Source organism: Castor canadensis, chromosome 18 (genome assembly GCF_047511655.1).
Source record: "Castor canadensis chromosome 18, mCasCan1.hap1v2, whole genome shotgun sequence".
In the NCBI taxonomy this organism is placed as follows: domain Eukaryota; kingdom Metazoa; phylum Chordata; class Mammalia; order Rodentia; family Castoridae; genus Castor; species Castor canadensis.
In genome coordinates this window covers 5,636,632-5,656,966 of record NC_133403.1, presented here as the reverse complement: position 1 = coordinate 5,656,966, position 20,335 = coordinate 5,636,632, and the positions used below count along the sequence as shown (strand labels likewise).

Here is a 20,335-nt window from a genome sequence, read left to right as displayed (position 1 = left end):
GAGGATGTAAGCAACTGGTTTTTTTTTTCACCCTACTATTCAGAGTTTGCCCAGGTGTCCTCTGAACACATTTTACTGTGCAAAGAAGGAAGTGGGATAAGACAGCTATCAGGAATGTAGAGAAGAACTATCTGCCAAAGAAAAGGACTCAGATATTGGGGAACAGTGATACAATCTGCACCCACACTTAGTGCACTTGATGTGTCAACAACACACAATGGAATATATTCCAGGTTGTAGGCCACCTCAATTTTTATAACCACACATAATTGGAAACAATTCCAATTGGCAGGTGGTAGTTTCAGAGAAAAGTTTATGGAAGAATGATTTGGTGTTAACTCATATAAATGAAACTCTATGGAAAACCTACATAACCAACCATAGATGCTTCTTCCCAGCAGGGTTAAGTAAAGGATATCTCCTCACTGGATCCCATCAGCATGAGGGAAAAACATGCACTTAACTTGGAGCTGCAACAGGTGACCATGCAGAGAGACCTCTATGTAACCAGTTCTCTCTTCTTTCTGATCTTGTCCTGAAAATAGCCCTTTTACTTTTGTGTTGATCAGACATCTCTTCAGTCCCCATTGATCATGCGGCCATCATGAGATGGTCAGAGAATGGCCTTACATCTAAATCTGTTCTTTTACATGGGGCTGTGCAATCTTCATCAGAGCACAGAGTGTGACATTGGCCTGTAAGTGGTGCTGCAAAGGAGACCATGAGGAAGGGTGAGAGCTAGATAGCCCCAGAGGCTGTGATGGGGAGCAGTGGAGAAGGAACCCTGACAATGGATGTTATGTGATCCTCCACAAGACCCCCAGGGACACACCTGCTCTGATCTAGGACCCAGCTTCTTCCATGTCATATCTTCATCCACTCTCTGATCCTGAGTGTCCTCTCTTTGATACAATACGCAGTCTCCAGTTTTTTGAACATGTGTTTGAACTTAAGGCCTGACAATTGTTAGGCAAATATTCTACCACTTCAGTATACCCTAGGCATTTTGGCTTTATTTAATTTTTTTCCAATTAGACTCTCATTCTGTTTTCCTAGCACCATGGTCCTCTAACTTCTATCCCCACACAGCTGGGAATTTAGGTGTGTGCTAACAGGCCCAGTCAAACGGTCTCCATGTTAAGCTGCACCTATTTAGTGATTCTTGCTTCATCTCTGTCCTCTGACATTCTTCACATTTTGTAGCTCAATTTTTTCACACAATCCTGATCTCAGGCTGCCTTTAGGTGCAAAAAGCCGACCTTATAGAGAGGTGAGTCCATGCCAAGATAGCTCTGCCTGGGCAACCAAAGCTAAGCTCTCCTTGATTCTTTTCAATATCAGACCCGGGCCAAGCCATAGCAATCTACTTCACAATACTAAGCCTAATTTTCCTTAAAGATCAGAAATTCATTGTCATATTCAGTTCCCAAGAGGCAGATCCTGATATACTTTTCACAAGACTTATCTTGAATGTTTTAACTTATAGCCCCTTAAAAAAAGCAAAACAAAAACCCCTCCTTACCCATTAAGTAATTATTCCCATTCCACTCTCCCTATACCTGGTAAAAAAAGAGACTGGACAGATTAGTAAACTAGATGTGACAGGAAAATCAGACTTCTAACAGCCCATTACCATGCAGGAAGAGTCAGAGAGCTTTTCCCTGTGGCTCTTGTGACATGCTGCTGGACCAGTTGCAATCATTCTGTGAGCAATAATTTATTATCTTTCTTGACCTTAAGGAACTTTGATATATTTCAACATTAACCCAATCAGACAAGCAAAAGGGAAGCTTTTTGTTGTTAATCTGGGGAAAGTGAGCAGGTGTTGGTACCAAGAGCCACCTGCTCAATTCATAGGCATTTTATCCTCAACATGAGAATTTAGGAACTGCTCATGGTCATATCAGGAGAAAAAGGATGTAGCTCCTAAAGGACCCAGGTCTCAGAGAAAGATCCACAAATCCTGGCCTTGGTAACAAGGGACCTGGATGTCCTGTGTCAAACTTCTGATACCCAGGTATATATGCATGTGGAGAGCTACTTAGCCTCTGAAGGGAAATGTTCTATCCACTTGCTGTACCAGAATGAAAAGCTTTTGTTTCCATTTGTGCTATAAATATTAAATAAAGAGCATCAGACCTTCAGGTTTTAGTAGTTTATATAGGGTCAGAGCCACCTCTCACCTACCCATTAAATGGAGGAGAGAGAGAGAAGAAAAGAGATGAGACATGAATGAAGGGAGGAAGGAAAGAAAAAGAAAAAAGAAAGAAAGGAGAAGAAAACAGAATGAAAGAGGAAAAGATAAAGAAAGGAAAAGAAAAGGAAGGCAAAGAAAATGGGAGTGACCCATGTATGAGGTCAACTGTGGCATTGTGGATGAGTGAGCCATTTGTGGAGTCCTTGTTCTGCTCAAAGAAACGGAGTAGAACTGGAAATTAACAGGAATAAGCTTAATCGTATGTTCAAAAACAGTAATGTAGCACACATTTCAAAACTCATGCAATGGTGTAAGATTTTTCATAGGGCTTATATTTGAGTAACAATTTTGTAAATAGTTCATATTTGTGTACTCACTGTTAAATAGTGAAAATAGTTCTTCATTTTATGAGAACTTTATTCTCTAGTGTTTAGTTTTCTGCATATTTGTTTTCTTTGCTTACATTAGGAATTGACTTGGGTGTTGTTCATTTGTTTTTATTATAAATGGCGTTTTTATTACATGCATTCTCTCACTGCTCTGGTTTAAATGCGATGTGCAATGATGACTCACAGGTATTGAATATCTTCAGGCAGATACAGAAACATCACTCCCCTCGCTGTCCTTAAAATGCATCTGCTTTTGAGGATCTTTCCTTTTCTCTTGAGTTTCTCTCTCACCTCTTGGTCCTTGTAACCCTGAGCTTTCACTTTGCCTCAAAGGCAACCTTGGAGGCAGTCACATACATTTGTGATCATGGTGAAAACATTTTAGAAAATTAATCATTTGGCTACAGCAAGAGATTCACAGCTCAATGGGGACAGTTTCCTTTTTCTATTTTTTTGTTTTGTTTTGTTTTTATCTTTCTACACATTTGTCATTGTAGAAGTTTTTTTGTTTGGTTGCACTGAGATCTTATATCCTGGCGTCTTGCTTGCTAGACAACCATTCTACCACATGAGCCAAGAGCCAGGTCATTTTGCTTTTAGATATTTTCTGGGTAGGGTCTCACAACTTTTGCTTGGGCCAAAGCTAATGGTGGTCCTTCTACATTTGGCTCCCACATAGCTGGGATTACAGAAATAAACTGCCACACCAAGTGTATTTATTAAGATAGGAGTTTTGCAAGTGCTTTTTTCAGGCTGGCCTTGAGACTTTATCCTCCTGATTTCTGTCTCTTGAGTATCTGGAACTATAGGATAATCATCACAAACAACCCATAGAATTTATTAATATATGAAAATCTACAGAGAAGGGCCTCATAAGTCCTCTGCCTCAAGCACCAAGATGAATGTATTTTGCTTCCTTTTCCCTCTCTTTATGCATATTCTCAGTCCCTTCCTGAATAATCATAAAGAAATTTCAAACACTTTATCACATTCATCTGTGAATGACATTGTATAAATATAATTTGTAGTATTCAGAAACTCTCACGCATTAAAACAGTGGATTTTTAACTATGCTAACTTAAGTGGATTTCTGATTGTATTTCTCCAAAGACTGGCCAATTTATTTGGTATCTCAGTTTTATTATTTTGATATCAAGGAACCAGTATTTTGATTTCAGTGTCTCAAACTAACCACTATATCTCCCACTAAACTCCCTCACCAGTCCTAATTCCCTCATTATTAATAAGTTAGGTACAAACAAGCTATATTAATTTTCAACAAAGAAGTTCCTGACCAGGTGGTTTTTTTCAGAAATTAAATATAGATTGGCAAGTATATTCTCAGACAAGCTTTAGTCAAACAACCTATAGTCTCTTATATAAAAACAGAAGTCACAAACCCATAGTGATTCCTTTATGATTTTAGCCACCAGGATATTTAAAGCATATGGGGTCAAGGACCTTGATTTAGAATCTCATTGATATCTGTTTCTGAATGCTTAAAATCTTATTTGCAACTGATGATCTTACAGGCTCCTACATGATTGAAATATTCACACAAATTCACCCACCAGTCCAGATTATTTGGAAGGCAGCTATGCTCACCGCTATACCACCAACGCAGGCTAGTTCAGATTATTTGATCATGAAGTTTACATTCTGTATGAAGAATAAGGTCCACCTTCTGCCTCCTCCTTCCTCTGGGTTCCTTCCTCAGTACGTAGAGGATAAGATGTCCTCCATATCTTTATCCACGTGATCCTGTTGAAACTGAGACACATTTGAACACTTCCCATGTCAATAACAATTGAAATATGTATGTACATTGTGAAATGAGGATGTCTTCTGGAGGGGTGAGCCTTTACCTATTAAATTGGACTAAATACAGGTCTGTACCATCAGAAAATCATGGCAGAGAAATTCCATTAGAACTTTTTTTCCACATGTGAACAAATTCCTTCTGGGGAATATGGTGGGGGACTTTCAAAAAAACTCAGGTACAGGGAGTTTCACATTCTCCCATCCTCATGTGTGTACAAACTCTCTGTCTCTCTCTGTCTTTCTCTCTTTTCTCTCTCTCTTTCCCTGTCTCACACACACACACATATGCACACACACCATTACTTCTATTTGCACATGAGGTGATGCAAGGTGGGTAAAACCCAGACTGATGGCTGACTGTGCACTTGTGATCACATTGGTAAGAAACAGATCTATGAAGATAATCTATGGACTTATTGAACCTGCATGTCTTTTAGCCTAGTCCTACTCATTTAAAATGAGAAAATGTGCCTTTTCATCCCTGATGCCATGTGAAAGTTCTGCAACCACAGCAGACCTGCTCCATTTTCTTTTTATTTTATTTTATTTTTTTTTCATTTTTCTTTTATTATTCATATGTGCATACAAGGCTTAGTTCATTTCTCCCCCCTGCCCTCACCCCCTCCCTTACCACCCACTCCGCCCCCTCCCTCTCCCCCTTCTTTTCTGAAGACGAGCTGAGCCAGGGAAGGGTGGCTAGTGATTCTCCATGAGACCTGTTAGGATAGCATAATGGGATGGTGATGAATGTGTTCCACTTTTATAGTATTGGGTAGCTTTCATTATCTACAGTGGAAAATATTGAATGTTATGTTTTGTGACAGAAGGGAGGCTTTTCAGGATTCAGAAGACAATGGGACTATCATGAAGAGGATGTTGAAAGTGGAGATGAGAATCAGCAGCTGATTCTCGGCTGAGGTAAAGAAGACAAAAGGAACAAACTTCCTGGGCTTTTCTACAATTTCAGTATGAATGCATATCCCAATAAGGGCATCCACATTCATTTCCAACACCACTAGGATATTGACTCTAGGACATCACTGCCTCATGGTGGCAGGAAGAAATGTTCATCTACCTAGGAGTGATGAAGGCTTGAGAGCCAGAGCCCATTCCCGCTTTCTCCTTGTGTCATTGACTGCTCCTGCATTATAAGTATGTGACCAAAGCATGGACTTGATCTGGAGAGGCCAGTTAGGAAATGTAGCTGGGTCAAGTGAGGATAAGGTGTGTGAAAATGTCTCAGGTTCAGAGAAAAAATAAACTCGGTGATTCTTGTACAGAAAAAATAAGACTGTCACTGCAGATATTCCTCATTCATACATTAGAAACCAATCATCCAACCATATTTTTTAAAATTATCATTGTACTGTAGGATGTATAGTGGATTGTTAAAGCTGCCTAACAAAAAGCTGAGACAGGGTTACTTTCACAATAGAAATTTATTTTCTCACACTTTTGGAACCTGGAAGTGCAAGACCAAGTTGTCAGCAGGCTTCATTCCTGCTAAATCTTCCACTCTTGGATAGCAGAGGACCATCATCTTGCTGTGTTCTCACTTGGCATTTGCTCATTCTGCATTGTCTATGTCCTAATTCATTGAGTGAATGTTCCTTACTTAGCAGCTGTTTAGGCAGGGTGATTTCCTCTCCTGAAGGACAAAAAGGAGGTAAGAGTTATTTGAATGAGTATCTTTTACCTTTCTCTCATTTAGACCCCCTGGAAGCTCAGAAGAGGAGTCATTATACACACAGGAATCACTCATAGTTTCAGGGTATGCCAAGGGCTTATTTAGGTTGATTATTTATGTTACTCTGACACTGTGTAGTATACCACTGTATACAAGCTAGCTTTATCGGTAGACTATGCCCCTGAGAGGTGCAGGACTGCTTTGCTCCCCAAAGAGGGGTCCAGAATACAGGACATGGGTTGAGGATGGAACGTTATTTGTGTTAAATATAAAACTCCTCACAACTTGGCCAGGCTTATCCAGGAATAGCATGGATAGTGACCATTGGGTGACAGCTCCAGGATGGAACCACAGGTAAGTGTGACTATCCCCACTGGGGACACTGCTATGAAGGCTACAGAGTCAACTCAGATCTGAGAACTGGACCATGAAACCAAAAGCACACACTTGGTATTCATTTGAACAACAAAGGCTGAGGGATCTCTTCAAAGATTGATGTCTGAAGTCTATTTCAACATAAGCAGCAAGTGAGGAGAAACTGATCAAAGAAGAGGAGAGGAATCAGTGCCTTAATATCAATAGCAGAAGGAATCCCTGATCTCAGAATTGTAGCTGTTTTTCTAGTGGACTTTAATTTCCTTCTGAGGACTCTTCATGAAAGGGAGATGTTTGTGAAGTGATTTCTGCAACTAGAATTCTCTTACTAGTTCCTTCCATACAAGTGGTCAACATTGAGAGAAGTTACACTGTCAGAAGTGGACACAGGACACTCTGGGCTGTAAATTTGTCCCATGGGAGGAAGCAGCTGCTCCAGCGTTGTACATGCACCAGTGAGCAACTTTGCAGGGACTTCCTTCCATCTGAGAAAATCCACAGCTCCCCTTCCTGGCCTTTTGGTCTGAATGTTTGGTCTCTAGGTGATTTAACAAATAAATGTTGAATTTAAGTGCTGACATATGCACTCTATTTCTGGATTAAATAACAGGCATTGCACATCTCTTGTTCATTCCTGTTCATGGGTTTTGGTTTTTTGTTTTTTTTTTTTAGTTTTTTGAAAGCTTCTGTTGTGTCTGAATTCAGTTTTAGCATTATGTGATCTTAACTGTTTCTGAGTATTCTAATTGAATAAAACAAATTATTTCATGATCTATTAACGGAAGAAGTTATAATTTCACACTTCTGAGAGCCTACTGGCTTAGTAACAATTATTTTAGGAATTTTCCTACATAATTTAAAAAACATAATAGAGTTAAGGAATGAGGGCTAAGGTTTTATTGCCAGTTCAGCTTAAATTCAAGTGGCCATGCATGTACCAGGTCTATAGGAACAAGATAAGCAAGAAACTTGAGCTGCTAAGATTTCATCTCATCACAGTCAATGCAGCCATATTCATGGGCAATATCAAGAACAAATGCTGGTATGCTATAACAAAACAGGAACTCTTATACAGTGTTGTTTGGAATGCAAATTAGTACAACCTTTATGGAAAGCAGATTAGAGAGTCCTAAAATAGCTAAAGCTAGAACTGGTATATGATCCAGTGATACCAGTCCTGAGCAAACACACAAAGGAATGTATGTGAGTCAGGACACAAGGCAGACACCTGTACACTGGTGTTCATTGCAGCACTATTGACAATGGCCAAACTTTGGAAACCACCCAGGTGCCCTGCAACTGATGAATGCATCAAGAAAATGTGGAATATATACAATGGAATTTTACTCAGCCATAAGGAAGAAATACAAAATGTTGTTTAAAGGTAAATGGATGCAATTGGAGGTAAATGGAAGTAATCATGTTAAGTGATTAAGCCAGGCTCAGAAAGACAAGGGCACATGTTTTTTTACATACATGGAAGATAGATCCAAAAAATAAACATATACGCAAAAACAAACACAATGATATACAAACTCATGTACAGCATTTGCAGAAGTGAAATTACCTGTATGGAAATTGGGTTTGCAGGGAAAGAAAAAGAGAATGGTAGAGTATCAAAAATATCATAAAACATACCATCTGTGAAGGTAGATAATGTAAGAATGTGTACTGAAAGTTGTTTAAAAATGGGGGTGGGAGTTTAAAGGGTAAGGGAGTTGACTGGAAGGAGATCAATGGGCCAAATACATTATATTCACAGTGGGGAAACATTGAGAAAACATATTGAACATGACGTAAATATTAACAACAACAAAGAGGACTGTAAAATAGGTACATATGGGTGAGGGGGGACTTGTAGAAGGAGCGAGTGATGAATAAAGGAGATTAAGGGGAGGGGATATGGTTGATAGACTTCATATACTTATATGAAATAGAACACAGAAACCTCTTGTAATTGCTTTAAGTGGGCTGGAGAGGGATTTGAAGATGAGAGACCAAGGGGATGATCTAATCAATGTGTCACATAAGCCTACTTAGAATTGTCACAATAAATCTCTCCTGTACAATGAATATATCTTAATAAAAATAAATCCTGTATAAAAAGGGCTGTGTTAAGCCTCTTGGGAAATTCTACAATACCGCATGGGTCAGAGAAGCTGCAGCCATTTAGAAGTTCTCATCTAATGAAATAGGGCAGATCATTTCTCTTCTGCCAAAAATCAGCCTGTGCTTCCTGTCTTATTTTGATTAGAAGTCAAAAAGACTTCAGGGACCTTGTGACCTGGGACCTACAAGCTTTCCCTCACTCCCATCCCTGCTGCCCATTAGATTTTTGGTATTGACACCATCTTTCTCACTATTGCCTAGAGGCAGATTCCTAAAGGTCAGCTCCTTCACTCATTCAAATCCTTACTGAAAGGTCTTCTCACACTTTCTAAAATTCTTTGACCACTCTTTCTAGAATAGTAATTCACCCACACATCATATTTTCTTCATATTTTTCTTCTCTACCATCCATTACTACCCAATATACTAGATATTACAAGTATCTGTCTTTTACCTTGTCCAATGACTGCATAGGGGAATAGGTGTGTCTACTCACTGCTATGATATGAAAAAGACATTGAATAGTGTAAGCAGTGAATCCACACAGTCCTTCTGCTAGGGGACTCTGTGATGACTTTCAGCAAGTGGAATTCTCTCAGTCTATTTTGAATGAAATGAGTTTATTAATAAACAAACTTTTCTTTCAATGAAAAATAGTTTCATCTACACTTATTTCCATTGGTATTAGTACCAGAACATATAACAAAGAATTTTAAATATTCTCTCTTTGTCAAAAGTTGCATCCATCTTAAGCTACCAGTTTGGACAGTTTTAAGAAACACTTTTGACACAACTAATAAATTAGTGCAATTAGCAGAAATCAATACTTTTTACTTTACTAGACAGTGAAAATTGTGTTTTTCATCTCAATTTCAGGTTGTCTAACAGAATCAAGTTACCATAGAGTCACCCAGTCTTTCCAAAGTGAGATTACATGAAATATTTCCTAAGAATTCAAAGTATCCAACAAATCTTTATGACATAACTAATGTCCTTCTAGACATGACGTTCAAACACATAAGTAGTTAACTAATATTGGGACAGTTTCTTCTTATACAAATATTTTGCTTCAACAGATATAAATGTCTTTCATCGTAAAATTTAGGAATGAATAAATCAGGAATGAGCAATGTCTCTGAAGTGTATCCTGGACTGCTCCTTATAGAGGTGAGTGTGTGACAAACTCAAAATTATGTTTCATTTGACAAACTGATAATAAAATGTATTATGGGCTGAATGCTTATTTAAAAAAAAGAAAGTTGTGTTGGTGTCCCTGGTTGAAAATACTCAATACATTGCATCCTGTGTTGTTGGTAGGAGATGATAGCAGTCTCTCTGACACCAATGAGAGAGGAAAAAATCTGGGCTAATGAATTAAATCTTGAAGAATTTCATCTTAAATTGGTGAAGAGTGGTCTTGCAGCCTAACACACGATCCATGCTGGGGAAAACCCATGCCCACTTGAGAAGATGGTGCTTATGCTCACCTTGTCATTGGGAAGCACCTTCTTCAGAGAGCGCACTGTCTGCTCACACTCTAGAGCAGAGTTGCAGTTTCTGGCTGCAGGCCATGCATCTGTCCCCCTCTTAGAACCAGTCCTACAGAACTTCCTGCTGTGGAACACAGTTTGGAAATGTAGACTGGGGTTGGAGATAGTATTTTTATCTGTGTGTCTGTTGCTCAAGTCTACAGTCCTACCAACTTGGGAGGCTGAGAGCAGAAGGATCTCAGGTCAAGGCCAGCCTGGAGAAATAGTTTCCAGACGCCACCTAGAAATAACCAGATAACTCTGAACTGGAGTTCAGATTCAAGGAGTAGAAGGTCTGCTTTGTAAGGGCAAAGCTAAGAGTTCAAATACCTGTACCACTAAAAAATTTTAAAAAAGAGAGTTATTCTATGAAATTCTATTTTGTATCAGGTTGTATCACCTATGTGACGCTGGATGATAAATAGCCTCAAAATTGGGAGATGAACTCACCAGACTAAATTTTTGCTCACACAGCTGTCTACTGAATGTGATGACTGAATGTTCCCCACAAGTTCATTTTCATCCTATGACTATGGCTTGGTAGAGAATCACTGTTTGTGTTCATAAGAGACACAGTAGCATAAAGAAAGGTAAAGGGGTTGAATAAACTGGTTTTTTGACCTTACTATGCAGAATTATTCCCAGCATCCTCTGAACTTGTTTCATTGTACAAAGCAGACAGTGGGTGTAAGGCCCCTTTCAGGGAGACAGAGAAGTACTTCCTGAGTAGGACTCAAACATTGGGGCGCAATGATACATTTTTACTCCCACCTGGTGCAGAGGATATGGCACCAGAAAACACGACATATTCAAGGTTGTTGGCCACCACAAGTTTTGGAACCACACAAATTGGATTCAAGTTGCTGGTGGTAGTTTCTGGGAAAAGTTTATGGTGAAACGATTTGATGTTAAAGCACATAAATGAAACTCTGTGAAATGAAACTCACATAACCACCTTAGATGTTTCTCCCCAGCAGGTTAAAGCATATCCAGAATTTCTCCACTTGCTCTCATCAGTGTGAGGGAAAAACATGCACGTGACCGGGAGCTGCTGCAGGTGGCCGTGCAGAGAGACCTCTCTATGTAGCCAGTTTCCTCTTCTTTCTGACCTGGTCCTGCAAAGAGGGCTTTTTCTTTTGTATTGATCAGACATCTGTACCTAGTATCTCCCATCTCCATGATTACTACTTTGCAATATCTAGAGAATGGCTTTTTTTTTTCCCTAAATCTTTTCTTCTCCACTGGGCTGTGCAATCTTTATCAGAGCACAAAGTGTGAAGTTCTCCCTGTGAGTGGTGCTGCAAAGACCATGAGGAAGGGTGTGAGCTAGACAGGTCAAGAGGCTGTGATGGTGAGCAGTGGACAGCAGCCCCCTGACAATGGATGTTACGTGATCCTCCACAAGACACTCAGGGACACACCCTCTGATCTAGGACACAGGTCCTTCCATGTCATATTTTTGTTCGCTCTATACATCCTGTGTGTTCTCTTCCTGTTACAATGTGCAATCTCAGGTTTTTTTTGTCTGAACATGTGTTTGAACTGATGGAGTGATGCTGGTTAGGTAGGTGCTCAACATCTTCAGATGTACTCCAGCCCTTTATGGTGTATTTGTTTGTTTGGTTTTTTTTTCCAGTTAGATTTTCATACATTTTCCTGGTCTGGCTTTGACCATGATCCTCTAAGTTCTATCCTTGCATGGCTGTAAATTAAAGGGTATGCTAAAATGCCCGGCCAAGCAGTCTCCATGCTATACTGCACCTCTTTAGTGCTTATTGCCCCACCTCTCTCCTCTAACATCCTCCACATTTTGTAGTTCAATTTTTGTTCTTTTTCATAATCCTGGACCTCAGACTACCTGAGGTCAGATGTACTAAATTCTTCTTTATGGCAATGTGAGTACCTTGACACAATAGCTCTGCCTGGATGGTCAGTGGTAAGCACTACTTGCCACTCTTTAACACCTGACATAGGCCTAAATAGAGCATCCCTTTCATACTACTAAGCCCAATTTTTCTTAAAGATCAAAATTTCATTGTTCTCAAGAGATGGACCCTGATATGTTCTACACAGAGGTTATGGTGAATGTGTTAATTTATAGCCCTTAAAAAAGAAAACAAAGAAATAAATAAAAACACTCCTTACCCATTAATCAATTACTCCCATCTTGTTCTTTTTTGTACCTGGTAAGAGAAGAGAACAAATGGATTAGTAAACTAGATTGACGAGAGAATCTGGGGTTCCACAGGCTGTTACAAAGTAGGAAGAGTCAGAGAGCATCTCCCTTGGTGCTCATGTTAGTTGCTGGTGGAACAGGTGGGATCTCACCATGGGATTCAATTTATTATAACTTTCAACCCCAAGAGCTATGATATATTTGAACATGAACCCAAAGAAGATAAGTAAGATGGAACCTTCTTTGAGACTCAACTGAGCAAAGTGAACAAGTGGTGGAACTAAGAGGCATCTGCTTAATAATAGGAGTTTTATCCTTAACATGAGAATTTAGCAGTGTTCCATAGATGATTGGGAGAAAGAGAGAACATCATCCTTAAAGATCCAGATCTCAGAGTATGATCCACAAATCCTAGACTGCGTACATAAGAGACATGGGTCTCCAGTGTCATACATGCTGGACTTCTGATTCACAGTTACATATATGTACCATGAATGTGGGGAACCTTACAACCTCTGGAGAGAAATGTTCTCTTGGCTTGGAAGATTAAAAAGAAAAGCCTTTCTTTGTGTTTCTGTTGTAAATATTGAACAAAGAGCAGCAGATCTGCTGGTCTAGGTAGATAATATGGGTGTCAGGTCAATCTCTCATTTACTCATTAGATGGAAGAGAGAGAAAAAAGGGAGAGGAGAGAAGGAGGGCAAATTGTAGAATGGAGAGCAAGAGAGAAAAAGAGGCAACACTCCTAAAGAAAGATAAAGAAAGTCAAAGAAAAGAAAGGCAAAGAAAATGGGATGTGACCCAAGTGTGCATTGTGCATAAGTGAACGGCATAAGGAGTCTGTTCTAGTCAAGGAAATGTAGTAGAATTCAAATTTCACAGGAATAAGATAAAGGTAGATTCAAAAGCCATAATATAGCACATTTCCAAAGTCATACAATGGTGTAGGATTTTCCATAGGGTTTATATTTGATTTAAAATGTGAAGTTTATATTTATATATTTCCTGCTAAATAGAGAAGGTATTTCTTTATTTTATGAAGTGAATATTAGCTTCACATTATTTAGTTTTCTGCATATTTGTATTATTTGCTTGCCTCAGGAATTGTCTTGGGTGTTGTTCACTTGGTTTTTATTGTGAGTGGGGTTTTCACTACATGCATTCTCTGACTGCTCTGGTTTAATTTGATGTGCAATGATGATGCAGATATATTGAACATCTGGCAGGCAGATGCAGAAACCATCACTTTTCCTCACTCCAATTACAAACAAATCTGCTTTCACACAAACCTAGATGCACTGGTCTTTCTAGAAATACCCATGGCCACATCTTTTTTCTTTCTTCCTCCAAGGTTTCCAGAGAGACCTTCCTCATAGATGACTGGAGGGTCGCCCCATGGTGACTGTAGATGGCTTACTGTACAAAACCCAAATTCCTCCTGAGTTCTGGACCTTGACCACCCAGGGCCACCCTCACAGACCCTTCCTTTGCTCTCGGGTTCCTGTCTTACTTCTATCTTCTACTACATTGTGAGCTCCACTTTTCATGGTCTTAAAGACAACCTTGGAGGGAATTGGGTTCATTTATGATAATGGTGAAAGCACTTTAGAAAATTGATCATCTGGCTCCAGCAAAGGATTCACACCTCAACTGGGACAGTTTCCTTTTTCCATTTTTTGTTTTGATTTTATCTTTCTGCACATTTGTCATTGTGGAAATGTTTTTGTTTGGTTGTACGAGGTTTGCACTCCTGGCCTCATGCTTGCTAGGCAATCATTATACCATATGAGTTTTTCCCCGGGTCATTTTGATTTTAGATACTTTCCAGAATGGGTCTCATACCTTTTGAGTGCACCAACAGCAGATGGTGGTCTTTGTACATTTATCTCCCACATAGCTGGGATTTCAGAAAGGTGCCACCACACCAGGCACGTTTACTGAAATAGGAGTCTTGTAAATGGTTTTCCCAGGCTGGCCTTGAAACTTTATCCTCCTGATCTATGCCTCTTGTGTATCTGGGACTCCACAATAATTATCACAACAACCCATGGAAATTTATTAAGATAAAAAAACTACAGAGAAGGGCCCCATGAATCCTTTGCATCAATTTTCCACCTCAACCATGATTCATCTTGATTTCTTTTCAATCCTTTGAACATATTTAAAGAATCCCAAGCATTTTATTACTTCATCTGTAAATGTCTTTGTATAAATGTAATATATAATTCTCAGAAACTCTTGTGCATTAAAACATTGTATTTTAACTACAATCACTTAAGTGGATTTCTGATTTTATTTTCCAAAGACTGGTTAACTTATTTGTTTACTCGGTTTTATTCTTTTGATGCTGAGGACTGATCTCAGGGCCTCAAGATAAGCACTATCTCTCCCACAAAACTCCCACACCAGCCCTGATTCATTCATTACTAATAAGCTAGGTATAAACAAGTTGTATCAAATTTGAAACCAAGAGATTCCTTAACAGGTGATTTTCATAAATTAAATCCAGATTGGCAAGTACATTCTCACACAAGCTTTAGTCAATCAGCCTTTAGTCTCTTATATAAAAACAAAGAACACAAATTTATCACGGTTTATTTATGATTTTAGCCACAAGGGTTCTTTGAAAGTTCTGGGTCAAGGCCTTTGATTTAGAACCTCATTGACACCTGTTTCTCAAATATTTAAATTCTTATCTTACAGGTTCATAGTTGAGGGGAGTATTCACACAAATCACTCACCTCTCTCCATTGCTCAGCTTATTTGATCTTGAAGTTTGCATTCGGAATGTAGATTATGATTCAGTTTCTGCCTCCTCACTATGGATTCCTTACACAGTACCAGAAGATCAGCATTTTTCACACATTGCTATCCACAAGATCCCACGGAAACTGAGACACTTTTGAATACTTCCCATACTATTATAATTGAAATATGTATGTACACTGTGAAGTGAGGGCTGTCTTCTGGAGGGCTGTGCCCTTTACATATTAAATTGGACCTAAATACAGGTATGTACTATCAGAAAATCATGCCAGAGATTCCATTAGACATTTCTCTCCCTCATGTGAACAAATTCCCTCTTGAAATGTAGTGGGGAGGGCTTTCCCAAAGCCACAGGTATAGGAAATCTCATATTCTCCCATCTCACATGTGAGCAATCACTCTCTTCCTTCTCTACTGCCTTCCTTTCTTCCTTCTTTCCTTCCTTCCTTTATTCCTCTTTTCTTGCTTTCTACCTTCCTTTCTCCTTCCTCCCTTCCTCCCTTCCTTCCTTCCTTCTTTCCTTTCTTTCATCCTTCCTTCATCGTCTTTTCTTCCTTTCTTCCTTCATTTCTCCTTCCTTCCTTTCTCCCTTTCTTCTTCCTTCTTCTCTCTCTTTCTCATGCACATACACCTGCATGAACACACAATACCCTTATTTCTGTTTGCACATGGAAGTGATGGGAGGTGAGTGAAATCCACGCTGATTACTTATGTACTTGTGATCCCATTGGTAAAAGACAAAATTTGATATCTTCTGGGAAATATGCAGTACTCAGCAATTTGTGTCGCCACACAAGTACAGCTTGTGTACAAAAGGAACAAAGATGGTGATAGGGGAATTGTACTAGTAATGTACATCTAAAAATGTCCATGAACTCTACACCAAATCCCACAATGACATTGATGAGTGTGAATAACCACAAATGTCCACTAGAAACTAAATATTCCAAACACATCTGAGGAAATATGTTCATTCAGGGAACATTAAATGTGAATTACACTTCCCATATATCTGGGAAATTAAAAAATCTCAAAGGGTCAAAACATTCCCCAAGAGGAAGTCAGGTTTGGGGAGGGAAGTGAGCCCAGGGCAGATCAGCCAGCAGGTTTTTGTCTCACTTCCCCTCTGCCTGTGTCACTGTGGTTACACGTAGCTGCTTCCACTGCCATGATCTGTCCCGCAGTGGTAGACACTCTCATCCTCTGCCTGGATGTTCTGGATGGTCAGATACCGATCCAGCCCAGAGCCTGAGCCTGAAAAGCGATCAGGGATCCCGGCACCCTTGTTTCCCACTATGCCACCAGGGCCGACTAGCATCACAAACCGGGGGCTCTTCCCTGGGCTCTGCTGATACCAGCCCACCACATAATTACTGTAGCCACTGCTCAGGGTGCAGGAGAGTTTGGCTGTTTGTCCCAGAGAGGTTGATGCTGATGGTGGCTGAGTCAGCACAGGCTGGGAGAGGGACCCTAGAAAGAGAGATCACCATTAAAGATCCAGTTGGAAAGAAGAGACTTTTTTGAGGGGAAAGGATGGGGACAGGTGCAGGGTGGACCATTATGACCTCTTTGGAGGAGTTGACCAGGGCCTCCACCTGACCTGTGAAGAGAGGGAGGACCATGAGCAGAACAGGAAACCAGGTCATGATGGACGCCGATGCTGATTCCTTCAGGCACTTAGGTGAGCCAGGGCTCCAATCCTCTTATCCGCTGAACATATCTCTAGGCAGCTGAGACTCCGCCCTTTCATGCAAATCTTCTCCCTACCAAGCTTGGTAATTAACAAGAGGGGGAGTCAGAGAGACAACTCAAATGAATTTATTTTCAAATGTTTGTCTCCCCCTTGTGGTCAGACATCTACTGCATCCTCAGGAGTCAGAAATCCTTCCCTGATCCCTGTGTCACAGCCTGTGTGAGGAACCCAGTTGCATGCCCTACAAACTCTCATGCTCCCATTGTCTCAGAAAATCTTCACAGTCCTCTGCTCTTTGTTGTCATCCTTGAGATTAAGCTACTGCTACATCATCTAATCCTGGAGCCTGTAATGGCCACCTGTCCTGACTTTCACATTTCCATGGCAGTCTTAACCCCTCAAAGAATACTAATTACATGCCCACCTAAGCCAGATCCAATCCTCGGCTCTGGGGAGAGAATAGGATCAGAACAAATCGTCTCTGACCCATTTTTTTGTGGTACTTCAAGGGTGACATCTTGCCCAAAAGTAAAACTGATGTCCAGTGTTGCCATGGAGCCTCTGATTGCTACACTGAGTGATACCTGACAGCTGACCAATGGGAAAGGTGACCTGGTATTTCCTAGTTCTAATTTAACTCACAACTCTACTGGTGAAATTGGACATTAGAAGGAAGTGACTTAGAGGTTAGAGTTTTTAAGAAGGAAATTGCTTTTTCTTTTTTTGAATTCCATTCTGCAACTTTGAATCCACTTTGATGAGGTTCTTTACATCTAAGTCACTGTGATAAACTCACTAAAATCATGCACAATAATAATTGATTAAATCTTAAAATTATGATTTTTCAAATTGATTTTTGATCTATTCTTCAGTGTTTTGCAATGTATTTATATCATATTTGCACAAAATGTAGAATAAATAAACAACAAGAAAAGAACAATGTAGCTTAAGCATCCTGGTGACAGAGTAAGCAGAATTCATTTTTTTAATCCCAATCTATGATGCTAATCTGTGGACTCATTGAACCTGCATGTCCTTTAGCCTAATCCTACTCCTTTAAAATGAGCAAAATGTGCCTGTTCATCCCTGATGCCATGTGAAAGTTCTGCAACCACATCAGACCTACTCCATTTTCTGAAGAGAGACTGAGCCAGGGAAGGGTGGCTAGTGATTCTCCATGAGATATGTTAGGATAGCATAGTGGGATGGTGATGTACGTGCTCCACTTTTATAATATTAGATATCTTTCATTGTCTACAGCGAAAAATGTTGAATGTTATGTTTTGTGACAGAAGGGAGGATTTTTCAGGATTTTGAAGACAATGGGACTATCATGAAGAGGATGTTGAAAGTGGAGATGAGAATCAGCAGCTAATTCTCAGCTGAGGGAAACAAGAAGAAAGGCACAAACTTCCTGGGCTTTTCTACAATTTCAGTACAAGTGCATATTCCAGCAAGGGCATCCACATTCATTTCCAACACCACTAGGATATTGACTCTAGGACATCACTGCCTCATGGTGGCAGGAGGAAATGTTCACTCTGCCTGGGAGTGATGAAGTCTTGACGGCCAGTGCCCATTCCTGCTTTCTCCTTGTGTCATTGACTGCTCCTGCATTATAAGTATGTGACCAAAGCATGAACTTGATCTGGAGAGGTCAGTTAGGAAAGGTAGGTGGGTCAAGTGAGGAGAATGTGTGTGAATGTGTCTCAGGTTCAGAGAAAAAATAAACCAGGTAATTCTTGTACAGTAAAAATAAGACTGTCACTGCAGATATTCCTCAATTGTACATAAAAAAACCAATCATACAACCACATTTTTCAAAATTGTCATTGTACAGTAGGATGTATAGTGGATTGTTAACGCTGCCTAACAAAAAGCTGAGACAGGGTGACTTTAGCAACAGAAATTTATTTTCTCCCTCTTTTGGAAACTTTAAGTGCAAGGCCAAGTAGTCAGTAGGCTTCATTCCTCCTGGATACCCCATTCTTGGTTTGCACTGACCATCATCCAGCTGTGTTCTCACTTGGCATTTGCTCATTCTGCATTGCCTATGTCCTAATTCATTGAGTGAATGCTCCTTACTTAGCAGCTGTTTAGGCAAGGTGATTCCCACCACTGAAGGACAAAAAGGAGGTAAGAGTCATTTGAATGAATTTTGTTCACTTTTCTCTAATTTAGACCCCATTGGAGCTCAGAAGAGGAGTCATTATACACACAAGAATCACTCACAGTTTCAGAGTATGCCAAGGGCTTGTTTAGGTTGGTTATTTTTCTTTGTCACTGTGTAATACACCACTGTACACAAGCCAGCTTTGTCCTCAGACTACATCCCTGAGAGGTTCAGACTTCATCCCTGAGAGGGACCCAGAATAATGGGAAGGAGTTTAGGGGGGGCCCATCATTTCTGTTAAATTTCATGCTCCTCACAACCTTGTCAGGCTTATGCTAAAATAGTATGGATAGTGATCATTGGGTGACAGCTCCAGGGTGGAACACGGGTAAGTGTGACTATCCCCACTGGGGACACTGCTATGAAGGCTACAGAGTCAACTCAGATCTGAGAACTGGACCATGAAACCAAAAGCACACACTTGGTATTCATTTGAACAACAAAGACTGAGGGATCTCTTCAAAGACTGATGTCTGAAATCTATTTCAACATGGGCAGCAAGTGAGGAGAAACTGATCAAAGAAGAGGAGAGGAATCAGTGCCTTAATATCAATAGCAGAAGGAATCCCTTCCCTGTGGAAGGAAATAGTAAGAGAATTCTAGTTGCAGAAATCACTTCACAAACATCTCCCTTTCATGAAGAGTCCTCAGAAGGAAATTAAAGTCCACTAGAAAAACAGCTACAATTCTGAGATCAGGGATTCCTTCTGCTATTGATATTAAGGCACTGATTCCTCTCCTCTTCTTTGATCAGTTTCTCCTCACTTGCTGCCCATGTTGAAATAGATTTCAGACATCAGTCTTTGAAGAGATCCCTCAGTCTTTGTTGTTCAAATGAATACCAAGTGTGTGCTTTTGGTTTCATGGTCCAGTTCTCAGATCTGAGTTGACTCTGTAGCCTTCATAGCAGTGTCCCCAGTGGGGATAGTCACACTTACCCGTGTTCCACCCTGGAGCTGTCACCCAATGATCACTATCCATACTATTTTAGCATAAGCCTGACAAGGTTGTGAGGAGCATGAAATTTAACAGAAATGATGGGCCCCCCCTAAACTCCTTCCCATTATTCTGGGTCCCTCTCAGGGATGAAGTCTGAACCTCTCAGGGATGTAGTCTGAGGACAAAGCTGGCTTGTGTACAGTGGTGTATTACACAGTGACAAAGAAAAATAACCAACCTAAACAAGCCCTTGACATACTCTGAAACTGTGAGTGATTCTTGTGTGTATAATGACTCCTCTTCTGAGCTCCAATGGGGTCTAAATTAGAGAAAAGTGAACAAAATTCATTCAAATGACTCTTACCTCCTTTTTGTCCTTCAGTGGTGGGAATCACCTTGCCTAAACAGCTGCTAAGTAAGGAGCATTCACTCAATGAATTAGGACATAGGCAATGCAGAATGAGCAAATGCCAAGTGAGAA

At 40.1% G+C, this 20,335-nt stretch overlaps 1 long non-coding RNA gene across 1 annotated transcript; it reads right to left on the bottom strand.

The window, feature by feature from the left end:
* Positions 1–16,437: 16,437 nt before the first annotated feature.
* Positions 16,438–16,788, bottom strand: LOC109684480 (uncharacterized). The gene is made up of 2 exons (XR_012443475.1): positions 16,650–16,788; positions 16,438–16,519 (listed from the first exon to the last, which is right to left on the bottom strand). It is a non-coding gene; the product is annotated as an uncharacterized lncRNA (long non-coding RNA).
* Between the last annotated feature and the right edge of the window lie 3,547 nt (positions 16,789–20,335).